We start from the raw sequence: 13,150 nt of genomic DNA on the forward strand, positions 1-13,150 counted from the left end.
GTATATATCCTCAAGAAACAAAAACACTAATTTGAAAAGATACATGCACTCCAATGTTCATAGCAGCATTATTTACAACTGCCAAGATACAGAAGCAGCCTAAGTGTCCATCAGCAGATGAATGGATAAAGATGTGGTGTATATATTTATACATGATGGAATACTACTCAGCCATAAAAAAGAATAAAATTTTGCATTTGCAACAACGTGGATGGACTTGGAGGGTATTATGCTAAGTGAAATAAGTCAGACAGAGAAAGACAAATACTGTACAATATCACTTACATGTGGAATCTAAAAAATAAAACTAGTGAGTTTAAACAAAAAGGAAACACTCACAGATACAGAGAACAAACTAGTGGTTACCAGTGAGGAGAGGGAAGGTGGGAGGGGCAAGAAAGGGGTAGGGATTAAGAGGTACGAACTATTATGCATAAAATAAATAAGCTACAAGGATATGCTGTACAATGCAGAGAATACAGCCAATATTTTATAATATCTATAAATGGAGTATAACCTTTAAAAATTGTGAATCACTGTTGTACACCTGTAACTTATATCGTACATCAACTATACCTCAATTTAAAAAAAAAACACATTCCAATAGGTATAAATAAAATGGCGCCGCCATTAACATGCTGGTTGGACATATCTTTCGGCAAACTTTAATGCCTTATTGCTGTCCCTAAGAGTATATTTGAGCTTCTTGTGAAAGAGCCCTTGATTAGAAAGTGAATGCCTAGTGAGAGACTTAAAAAATCTCCAGGCCTGCACACATCTCCTCACATACTGCTCACAAGCCCAAGGGGACACAGAGCTGAGCCCGAGTGCCCTGCACTCAAAAGCTTGTCACAAAATTACGCGTGAATAACAAGAACTGAAGCAGTGTGTTACAGGAATAATCGCTGAGAATGAAAATTCACTTTGGGGTTTTTCTTTTCTGCACTTCCTTATAGTGACTCTCATCTGGACAATCAGGGGCACCCATGTTGCCTTGAGGACTACTGAAGGGGGAATGCAAAGAGAAGATGTTCAGATACTACTGTCCAAAATAAGAACCTGAAGCCCGCAGCAAAAACAACATCATTTTGAAGGCGAAAGCAGGATTGGTTGAGAGGAAAGTCTCTTGATAGAAAGAGAAGGGCAGTTTTCACACTGCTCAGAAAGGCAGTTTTGTTACTGCAGTACAGCCTATCTATCTTGACTAATATAATATCCGGTGAGAGAGGGCAAAGAGCCTAATGCAAGCAGAAGGCAGATGTCTATAAATGTTGCCTGAAGAAAGCGTTCTCTAAAGTGATAAGGTCACTTTTCCAAGAGTTATGTCCTCACCTCGAAGTCAGGCACCTCAATTCATGAAGCTGCACCAGAAGAACTTGACCAAGAAAAAGGAAAAAGAATATCCTTCCTTTCAGCTTTTTTCTTTTTTGCATGTGGCTCAAGATTTAAACTTATCTGTCATTTGTCATTTAACATTCCTTCACATAATTTAAGTAGAAGGTAGGTTCTATTCCAAAGCACAAAACCAAGGAAGGCTAAAGCATAAAACCAACCCCTTTTTTTTTCTTAAAGAGTTTAATATCAGATTGGAAGAAATTCTTAAAACCCTAGAGCCATCTCTTCGTGCATATCATGAGTCTATTTTTTCTTCTACAATGAATTTTCCTTGCTTTGAGTCTCTTCAGACAGTCAAAAACACTATAAGAGACCATGTAGTTTTCCTGATCAAATGTGCATGGATTACAGAATGTGCCAGCACTTTGGAATGCACTTTGAACTTTAAACTCATATCAGTTTCTCATTTTACTATCATTTTTTTCTGTCCATCTAATTTTCTCTAAGTTTCTACTCTGTTCAGGGAACAATTGAGAAGGTGGTATGCAGCTAAAATTAAAACCTGCCACTTCCCACATAAAATATGTAAATAGTGCAGCGCAGTTTGCATTTTTAAAGACAGCAACTTCAAATTCTCTTAAGTAGTCTAAGAAAAACCATAGATCAATTTAACCCAGTAACCTCCAACCCTTCACATTCCACAGGATTTTTATTCTAATTAATGGGAAGGATTAACATCTGGATGTTTGGCTTCCCTCTAGTATCTGCCATTCGGTTGACTTGGTTTATTATCCGCATATGGCTGAATGAGTCCCTTACTCTCATTCTTCAAAATTCTATGAAAAGCAACCAAAATGGAAAACTTCTTCTGACTCCTGCCTTGGAAAAGAATGTACTGGTCAGCATTATCAGAATCAGACTGTGGGGAAGTAGTGTGGGCCCCACCTTACAGTTACCCTGACTCTTAGGTGTCTAGTTGAGACACTAGAGCCTCAGGTAGACTCTGCAGTACTGAGGACTGTTGAAGGACTTTATCATTTTGCTGATACGGTTTTCTGAAATTAGAATTATTTATAATACATCATTTTAAAGTAATGGGAATAAATGCATTTTGTTAACTGATAGGCATAAACACTAAGGTCTGTCCCTACATTTCCTCAAGTCTTCCAAACTTCTAGAGTCATCCTATTCTTTAATAGCAAATGTTTTGAGCCCCTGAATTATTCAGGTTAAACTACGCTATGCTACAGCAACGAATTAATTCCAAATTCTAATAGAGATTATTTCTCATTCACACAAAATTCATTGTAGGTGTTCGAGTTGAAAGGCTCTCCCAGGTGGCTTTTCTTCAAGCATTGATTCAGGGGTCCAGGTTCCTTCTACCTTGTAAGCCTGTCATCCCCTATATGCTTTGAATTCTCTGAATTTGGCTGACTGATGAATAAAGTGAGAGAATACAGAAGAGCACATGGGATGGTTTAGGGGCCTAGAAATGAGATGCACCACTTCCACCCCTATTCAATTAGTCACATGGCTCCACCTAGATGCAAGGGGGCAGAGAATACAGTCAACTGAGTGCCCAGGAAGAGGAAATGGGTTTGACGTGCATTTAGCCAATCTGCCCCAGCCACGTACCAACAGAAACCACAGTGTTCGATTCCATCAAATCGCCAAGAAGTCTCATTCACCTAATTCTATTTTTATTAAATATATAATTACATATTATTAAACATCATATTTAGTATTCTACATGATATAATAGCAATCATTCACAACTGAGGGTGATTTTTGACTCTTCTCCAGAGGACACTTGGCAATGTCTGGAGACATTTTTGGTGGTCACAACTGGAAGGGATAGTAAGCTTCCGGTTTCTTGTCCAGCATATAAGGAGCTTGTAAATCATCACTCGCAGCTCCACAATAAGAAAAAAGCTGAAGAAAGTGAAATTCAACAACTCTTCTTAGATTCTTCAGAGAACTGAGGTCATAGGGCAAACTACTGCCCCCAAATTTGGACAGACAGACAGACAGACACAAAGAATCATGTTTTACCATCAGAAGCAGAAATCACTACTGGAACCTGTACAGGATAGGAAAATCTAAGCTTTAATTAACAAAAGCTGGAAGCTCAATATGGACAATCTTGTGAATTTAAAATGCCACAGGGTCCCAGCCTTAAGGGAGCCCCACTCTTTCCTGAATTTTACCTCCAGAAGCCCTATCAGGTTTTCACAGTTAAGACTGAAGGGAGAGAGAGGGGACAATGAGGGGAAGAAAGAATAGCGATATGAAAAACAGATGCATAATTTATGATCCCATAGTCTTGTGCAAGAAGTGGGTTCATTCTCAGTTCTGAGCTTCCTAGCTGTCTACCCATAGTGGGAAACTCAGTGAGTTCCATGACTCACTTTGTCTATTGTTAGCTAGTGACATTTCAGAGAAGCTTCTTCATCGGGTACTCATAATGCAGATACTGCATAAAATAGTGATAGAGGGAGAAATAACAACCTTGAACTTAATATGATATCAAGTTTCTCAATGCCAGTCAGCATTACAACAGCTAAACACAAATCAGCAAAAGCACGTCTACTGGGGCCAAAATAAGTTAGATAAAGAGCTATCTCAGGGTCGGGCTGATTCCAAGAAAAAATTTTAGCATATCAAAAGGAATGAAAAGACTACATGTTTATTCAGGAAATCTCTCATAAAGAACCTTCCCATTAAGTCACTCAAGGGCACCATCTAACCACCTTCCCACTCCCAATGGTCTTGTTGATGATTACTGAGCCACTGGTCGGCCAGTGACAGTTCTCAAGGTTCTTCAGCCTCAATACATACAAAAACCCAGTTTTCAGAAATACAAGATGCAGCATAAAACCACATTAAATAGGACCAACTGAAGGAAAGGAAGTCTAGACTCATGAAAGTTCTAAATATTCAAAAGATATTCCAGTCCTTTAATATAATACAAGCAATTAACTAAAATATTACCATTAGAATTTCTCAAAGACTTGCTTTAGTAAGTTATTTCTAATTAATATATTTTTCTACCACTTTTTTAAATGTATTTTTTAAAATTTAATTTTATTTATTTTTGGCTGCATTGGGTCTTCGTTGCTGTGCACGGGCTTTCTCTAGTTGCGGCGAGCAGGGGCTACTCTTCCTTGCGGTGCACGGGCTTCTCATTGCAGTGGCTTCTCTTGTTGTGGAGCACAGGCTCTAGGCACACGGGCTTCAGTAGTTGTAGCATAGGGGCTCAGTAGTTGCGGCACTCAGGCCCTAGAGTGCGCAGGCTTCAGTAGTTGCGGCACGTGAGCTCAGTAGTTGTGGCTTGCGGGCTCTAGAGCTCAGGCTCAGTAGTTGTGGCACATGGGCTTAGTTGCTCCACAGCATGTGGGATCTTCCCGGACCAGGGATCAAACCCGTGTCCCCTGCACTGGCAGGTGGATTCCTAACGACTGCGCCACCAGGGAAGTCCCTTTTCTACCACTTAATGCTGCCAAAAACTTGAAAATGGTTTGTTTCCCAAAGAGTTTAAATAGGTTACATGCCTTTCTTGACCCATATAAACTTATGTATAACCTACTAATTTGCTTATTCTTCATCATACTTAAGGCATTAATTCAGAATCAGGTAGTGAGAAATTTACAGAGGTTAAAACATAATGAGTCTTGACCTTCGAATCAGGCATGTGAAGCATATGCTCTTTTGTCTTTGTGTTATTTTTAAAGATTACAGGGAAATTTCCTCGTGTTTCTAGCAGAGGCAGGGGAAACATGGCCTTTTAAAAAAGTATTTATTTACTTATTTATTTGGCTGCACTGGATCTTAGTTGTGACATGTGGGATCTTCGTTGCCGCGTGCAGGATCTTCAGTTGAAGCATGTGGGATCTTTTAGTTGCGGCATGCGGGATCTTTTTTTAGTTGCGGCACGTGGGACCTTTTTTAGTTGTGGCACGCGGGATCTTTTAGTTGCAACATGCGAACTCTTAGTTGCAGCATGTGGGATCTAGTTCTCTGACCAGGGATCGAACCAGGGCCCCCTGCATTGGGAGTGCGGAGTCTTAACCACTGGACCACCAGGGAAGCCCCAACATGGCCATTTTGAAATATGCCTAGATCATTCTGTGCTTCTTAACAAAGCCTATTCTCAAGAAAACTATTTTTCCAGGGCCTTACCAACTGGGGTTTTACTAACTGACCTGGGAGAAGGGAAACACCCAACTCCAGCCACCTCTAGCCTTCCTATCTCACCTAAGGTTGAGGGGGGGATAAAAGGCACTTGTGGGGGGTACAGACTCACTAAAAGACTAAGACCTAATCATAGGATTATAGAATATATCCCACACCTTACCACATCAATATGGGCTCTTGTATAATAATAAAGTAATACAACTGAGAGAATTGCACATCTCAGACCTTATTTAAGAAGACTCTAGGGAAACCCAAAGACAACAGGGGATACAAAAATAAGGACATCAGAGGAAATTTTAGCTTTTGATACCTACAGCTAAGGCAAACAATAAGCACAACTTAACTCCTAAGCAGGTAAAACATAAAAACCTCACACTAGAGGGATATGTACCTCAGTTCTTTTTATCATTACATCATGTGTGACTTTCTACAAATAATTACCAGGCATTCCAAAAGGCAAAAAACACACCCAGCATCAGAATCAGACTCAGATATGGCAGAGATTTTGTAATTATTAGACTGAGAATTTAAAGCAACTATGATTAATATACTCAAGGCTCTAATGGAAAAAGTGGATAACATGCAAACGCAGATGGAAATGTAAACAGAGAGACAGAAATTCTCGGAATCAAAAGGAAATTCTGGAAATCAAAAACACTAACAGAAATGAAGAATGCCTTTGATGGGCTCGGCAACAGATTAGACATGACTGAGGAAGGGATCAGTGATATGTTAATAGAAACTTCTAAAACTGAAATACAAAGAGAAAAAAAATTAAAAGATAGAACATAATATCCAAGAACTATGGGACAATTACAAAAGTGTCATATATGTATAATAGAAATACCAGATGGAGTAGAAAGAGAAGAAATATTTGAAGTAATAACTGAGAATTTTCCAAAATTAATGACAGACACCAAACCACAGATCCAAGAAGCTCAGAGAACACCCAAAAAGATAAATATTAAAAAATCTATACCTAGACATATCATATTTAAACTGCAGAAAATCAAAGACATAAAATATTGAAAGAAGACAAAGAAATAAAACACTTTACCTATAGAGGAGAAAAGTTAAGAATTACATCAGACTTCTCTTCAGAAATCATGCAAGCAAGAAGAGACTGGAGTGAAATATTTAAAGTGTTGAAAGAAAAAACCCACCAACCTACAATTCTGTATCCAGTCAAATTATCCTTCAAAAGTGATAGAGAAATAAAGACTTTTTTAGACAAACAGAAATTGAGGGAATTTGTTGCCAGTAGACTTGCCTTGCAAGAAATGTTTAAAAAAAAGTTCTTCTAGAAGAAGAAAAATGATATAGGTCAGAAAGTCAGAACTACATAAAGAAGAGTGCAATAGAAGGAATAAGTAAAGGTAAAATAAAATATTTTTCTTTTTCTAATTCTTAATTAACCTAACACAAAACAGTTCATAATAATTGTAGCAGCAATGTATTCAGCGAATGTAACTTAAGAATAAGTGAAACGGATGACAGCAGGTTATAAGGGATGGGAGGGAGGAATTGTGAATACTCTGTTATAAGGTATTTGCACTACCTATGAAGCGGTATAGTGTTCTTTGAAAGTCGATTTGGAATCATTGTAAATATATATTGAAAACTCTAGAGCAACCACTAAATAGAAGTTATAAGAAAAAAGAAGTATAATTGATATGCTAAGAGAGGAGAGAAAACGGAATCATATAAAATGCTCAATTAAAACAAGAGAAGGGGCTTCCCTGGTGGCACAGTGGTTGAGAATCTGCCTGCCAATGCAGGGGACACGGGTTCAAGCCCTGGTCTGGGGAGATCCCACATGCCGCGGAGCAACTGGGCCCGTGAGCCACAATTACTGAGCCTGCGCATCCGGAGCCTGTGCTCCGCAACAAGAGAGGCCACGATAGTGAGAGGCCTGCGCACCGTGATGAAGAGTGGACCCCGCTTGCCGCAACTAGAGAAAGCCCTCGCACAGAAACGAAGACCCAACACAGCCATAAATAAAATAAATAAATAAAATTAAAAAAAAAAAAAAACAAAACGAGAAGACAGAAAAAAGTAGAAGACCAAACAAACAAACAAAGGACAAGGGCAATGAACAGAAAACAGTAACGACTAGGGGGATGCTACTGGCATCTAATGAGTAGAGACCAGAGATGCTGCTGAACATCTTTAAATGCACAGGACAGACCCCTGCAACAAGGACTTATTCAATCCAAAATGTCAATAGTGATGAGGTTGATAAACTCTGTTATACCAATGTCTCATCAACCCCATGAATTACATATCTGAAAATTTTGTTAGTTACCGAATATGGCAGAGACAGCTAACCATACGATAAAATTCATGCATTTGCTTCCATGTATAAAATTGTTGCTAGGAAATGGTTTCTCCATCAGGTACTATATTTCTAGCATATGGGTAGAGCCATATGGCTAGCTTTTGACAAAGGAAAGTGAGCACATGTGATGTGTGCCCCTTCTGAGCTCAGGTGGTTAGGAAGCAGGTGTGCCTTCTCCATCTTCTTTTCTTTCACTTGGCTGCTAGCTAGATACAAAGGATTAAGCAGTAGAGTCTTATGCCCTATAGGACAGCAGAGACACAAGATGGAAGGAGCCTGGGTTCCTGAATGACTGCATAGAACACTGTCTGCTGACCAGGAACTCCCTGTGGACAGTTATGAAGGCAAGAAATAAATTCTATTCTACTAAGCCACTAAAATTTGGGGGAATACTTTTTACAGCAGCTAGAATCTCCCTAACTAATACAGTGAAGTTTTAAAAGGTGCTTGCTTCCAAAAGAAACCTGAATCACCAACATTAAAAACTTACTATTGAGGTAACACATCTCTTGAACAACTTCTTCAATTGTTCAGGAGACACTGCAGATTCTGTCACAAGGGTTATGTTATGAAGACTCCATTTCTTATGAAGTTTTCAAACAAGACTTTATCTTGAAATAATGACTATCGCATGTGTCATTCTCCCTTATCCTTCTCCCCCTCCCCTGGCTGAGCGAGACGTATAGTATCTTTCTCTTGTAACAGCCCCAGTTAAATTTCCCAGTTACCCCAGGAGCTTATGGACCAGCCCAGCTTCCAGTTCCCCTAAAAAAGAGAACTTCAGGTGCCATCTCACTCACTGGTAAACCACCAATTCTGTTTCTGTTGCTGTAGAGAACACAGAGTCCAGTAGAAACTGGTCAGTCCCTATTAATATTTTGAATATTAAAAGAAGGAGACTTTATCTAAATGTACCCTACCTAAAGCTATAGTGAACCATGCTAGACACATATACATAAGAATCTCGTATGCAACAAAGGTCATCATACTAATCAGTGGTGAACTAAAGTTTTATTAAATAAACTGTCTCAGGCCAACTAGCTGACTAAACCAGAAAAAAAAAATAGCCCCAAAGTTAGATTCTTACTTCACACCATACCAGAAAATAAATTCTTGATGGGTTGATAATTAAAAGAGAAACACAAATTTAAAAACAAATGCTTAAATCATATTGACATGGTAACAAACTTCCAAAATATAAAAGCAGAGAAAGAAATCAATATGATCATCTATAAACACCATAAATAAAATTAAAAGGCAAATGAGCAAGCAAGGAAAATATCTGTACTACATTTAATATTATTGACCTAAATATTTTAAAAACCAGTGTCTTTTAAAAGATGAAATCCTAAAAAAAAAAAGAACATGAAAAAATAAATAAAAGATGAAATCCTAATGGAAAAAATAGGTGAAGGTTGTGATAGACACTTCACAAAAGAAGAAATAAAAATAGCTAATAATGTGCGAGAGAATGTTCAATTTCCAACTAATAAATGAATGCAAATTAAAACATACTATTTTTACCTTTCAAACTGATAATAATTTAGAAATGATAATTTAGAAATTGTCCTACTCTGTTTTGATAAATGTGCAATGACATGAACAGTCTCATTACCTTCTTAGAATGCTATAAGCTGCGAAGATATCCTGAAAGGCAATTTGGCAATATAGATCAATGGCTTTAGAAAATACCACAAACTTGACCCAATAATTCTACTTCTAGGAATTATAGCTACTAAAGAGGTAATCAGAAAAGTGGACAATGATGAATGTACAAGGATTGCCCCCCCAGCTTTGTCTATAATAGAAAAAATTGGGAATCACCTAGAAGAATGTCTAAATAAATGATGGCACACTTATTTAATAAAACCTTAAGCATCCAGTAAAGAACACATTTTCAAGGAATATTTAACGACATGAGAAAATGCTCAGAACATAACGGAAAAAGCAGGATATAAAACTGTATATTTCATGTCACAATTTTATAGTGAAATGCAATGAAGAAATGTTAGTAGTAGTCTCTGTAGTGAGATTATGGGTGGTTTCTAGTTTCTTCTTTATTCTTTTCAGTGTTTATCCTCCACATTTTCTAATTTTAAAAGTTTTTACCTTTATAATCAGGAAAAAAGCAAATGAAATGTTATAATCCTTTTTAGCTTTACCATATTTCCAGGGGGAAATTCTGTCTTGATTATTCGTAAAGCTGAACGTTCTGTTTCCGACTTGGTAGAGCCTGTATACACTAAGGACTGACTCTAAGTCATCTATCCGGGTGGGCCTGGTAAACTTCTCACTTTGTTACTCAGGCAACTTCCCAGTTCAATGTTTTCCATGCCAGCCTTGTCTGTGGCACAACTTAGAAGTTCTGAATTTTTTAAGAACTCAAGCGAAATTCCTCAGAAAACATATCTGGTTAGTAGCTGCCCATTCAATGAAGCAGTGAAAGTAATGGGGAGCAAAGACAGGGAATTCTTTAAAAAGCACTTATTTTACTTGAATTATCTAGAAAGAAAAGGAAAGGGAGGAGGGAAACCTCTTGGATATAAAAAAAAAATCACTGCAGTGTCCATTGAAGGTCACCATTCCGGTTGTAGGATGCTGTGTAACAGATCACTTCAAAGCTTAGTGGCTTAATACAAGAATCATTTATTACCTCTCATGGTTTTCTGAAGTTCAGGAATCTGGGAACAGCATAACTGGTGAGTCTGGCTCAGAGTCTCTCATGAGATTGCATTAAGATGGCAGCTTGCCTGGGGCTGGATCAGGATCCACTTCCAACATGGCTCACACTCATGTCTGCAGGCCTCAGTTCCTCTCTCTGTGGGCCCCTGCACAGAGCTACAGAGGTGTCCTCATGGCATGGTGCTGGCTTCTCCTAGAGGGAGGGATCCAAGGCAGAGGCCCCAATGCTTCTTAGGACCTAGCCTCAGCAGTCACACTGTCACTTCTGCAATATCCTATTGGTGACATAGGTCAGCCCTATTCAATGGGGGAGGGAAGGAGAGGGGAGGGGTGGGGTGTGACTACCAGGAGGCAAGAATCAGTGGAGGCCATTATATAGGCTGACTGCCTGGTTACCTATCCAGCATCTTGACAATGACCACTTCCTGACAAAACCACAGACTTTTGTTTGGGTGTCTTTCTTTCCCCGATACCATTGGTGACACTAATTGAGCTAAATGTAATTACAGCCCCTTTGACAGTGATTGGCTCAAAATTCCATACCTAAGCCAGTTAGCACACGGCATTCTCCCAGCCTCCATGATTATTCAGGGGTTGGCGTATGACCAGATTCAGGCCAATGAGGCACAAGAGGACACTTTTGGGGTGCTTCTTAAAGAGAACCACCAGAAAAGATGGTTCCTGTCTTCCTCGGGCGTTTTGGGGTATGGATCTGAGCCCCAGGGGTGCTGTAGCACCTTCTACCAGCCTGAGAATCAAGCCACCCTGTGGAGGAGGAGAGCTGAAAGATTCTCAAGAGAAGATGGTCTTCATAGGACCAAAGCTGATCACTGCCCTGCCAATGGGCTCGTCATTTATTTGGAGCAATTAATTTCCCATATTTTTGAAGACACTTTAAGATAGGGTTCCTAGCATATACAACCAAACCTGATTTTTCTCACTTGCAAAATGGAGATAGCATGAGGCTAAAAGAAATGAAGACAAATGTTTTGACTAGAAGAAATCTTGCTCTTTAACATTAGGGGTAATTATATCTACTTGAACCAAACCAAAATTTGGGACAGCTACCCTGATATGTGGATAAGAGTATTACCAAGCAGCTTTGATCCAACACGTCCAGAACCAACAATGGCTACACCCATAGGCCAAAGAGATGACTGCTTTGGGGGTGCAATGTCAGGACTGCCTGAACAGGATGTGCTGGGATCTGGGGTCCCAGCTGGGGGAACAGTAAGCTCGAGATTTCTGAGCTGTGGCGAGGGACACCAGGAGAGGTCACACAAAACTGATCTTCAAAATGAGCACCAAGTGGCCCTGAGAGGTCCACCACTTCTGGCCAGTGCCTGAAACGCCACATGAGCCCTTTGATCTAAGGCTGAGAGGAGGAACATGATGAAGCTTAACAGTCACTAGCATCTCACCATAAATTGAGGTCTTAGCCCCGCCTGAGATTTGTGTGCAATATTTGTACAGAATAAAGGAACATGCCATGGGAGTGAAGGGACAGAGAAAGAGGTCCAAGAACCTGGAGGGCACTGAAGACTAACTTGGCTGCATCGTACTTTTGCAGATAGCATAAAAACTTGGCTGATTCAGTTTTGCCAATGGCAGGTCATTTATGATATTTAAGAAGCATGTAAATAGACTTACTATAATGCCAGGCACTGCACTGAGTGCTTTACATTTACTTATTTAATCCCGTCAACAATCCCATGAAATAGGTATTCTTATCATCCTTATTTTACAGATTAGGAAACTGTAAAATAAGGCACAGAGATGTTAAGAAACTGGCCCAAGGTCACACAGCTAGAAACCAAGGCACAGAGAGGTTAAGTGACTTGCCCATTATCACACAGCTGGTAAGTGGTAGAGTCAGGATTTGAATACAGTCTTTGCTGCCAGGGCCCATGCTCCTAACCACCATGCCTGCTGCCTATGTTATCACATTTCAGTTTCTTTGCAGGCTTGCTGCTAAATGTCCCCTGGTGGGGATGTTCCTCTCTGCATGACTTTACCCTAGGGTCTTAGTGAAGCTGGAGCAGATTTAAGTACATGTGGTAGCTGTGGGTGGTTTTTCTATCAGGTCTGGCCCTCAGTCCTGGGACACTGGGTTGCCACAAACTCTAGTTATGCTGTCTTCAACCAGCCTGATGAATAGCCATAACTTAATGCAGCCAATCACGAGGGACTCAGGCCAACCATTTACTTCTTTGCCCAAGCTTCCTGATCATTCCAGGCCTCTGCCCATCACACACCCTCCTTCTTAAATACTATCATCAGTGCTGGGGTCATTAGGGAGAAAACCAATGAAGAGGAAATGATTATAAAAGTTACATCTGCTGTTCAGGCAGCTGTTCTCTTTCCTCGTTAGGACAATCAATCATTTTTCAACCTCATTTTTGTAACTAGGAAAAGGCTTCATTTATTCTAAGACTAAGGAATAGGAATGAGGGAATTAAATCCCACAGGTCTTTAGCTGATGGGATTTTTTTTTTAATATTCTGTCCTCGCCAATGACCTAATTAAGCTTTCAGAGAATGATAAACTCTCAGCTCCTCTGTCTCGTTTCCATCCGTGCTTTTGCAGAAGAGGAGCTCCACA

The 13,150-nt window shown here is 39.6% G+C and overlaps 1 protein-coding gene across 4 annotated transcripts in view; it reads right to left on the reverse strand.

Moving 5' to 3' along the window:
- Positions 1-13,150, reverse strand: part of RAI2 (retinoic acid induced 2) — a 392,985-nt gene that overhangs the window by 327,689 nt on the left and 52,146 nt on the right. Inside the window, exon 1 of one of the 4 annotated variants that reach the window (XM_082447178.1) lies at positions 10,521-10,655. The exons of the other annotated variants lie outside the window; for them this stretch is intronic. The gene's annotated coding sequence lies outside the window, so the exon portion shown is untranslated. Of the gene's footprint in view, positions 1-10,520; positions 10,656-13,150 lie in introns of those variants that run through there. 4 annotated transcript variants of the gene reach the window in all.

The sequence above is a fragment of the Balaenoptera physalus genome (assembly GCF_965194825.1).
Source record: "Balaenoptera physalus genome assembly, chromosome: X".
NCBI classification, from domain to species: Eukaryota; Metazoa; Chordata; class Mammalia; order Artiodactyla; family Balaenopteridae; genus Balaenoptera; species Balaenoptera physalus.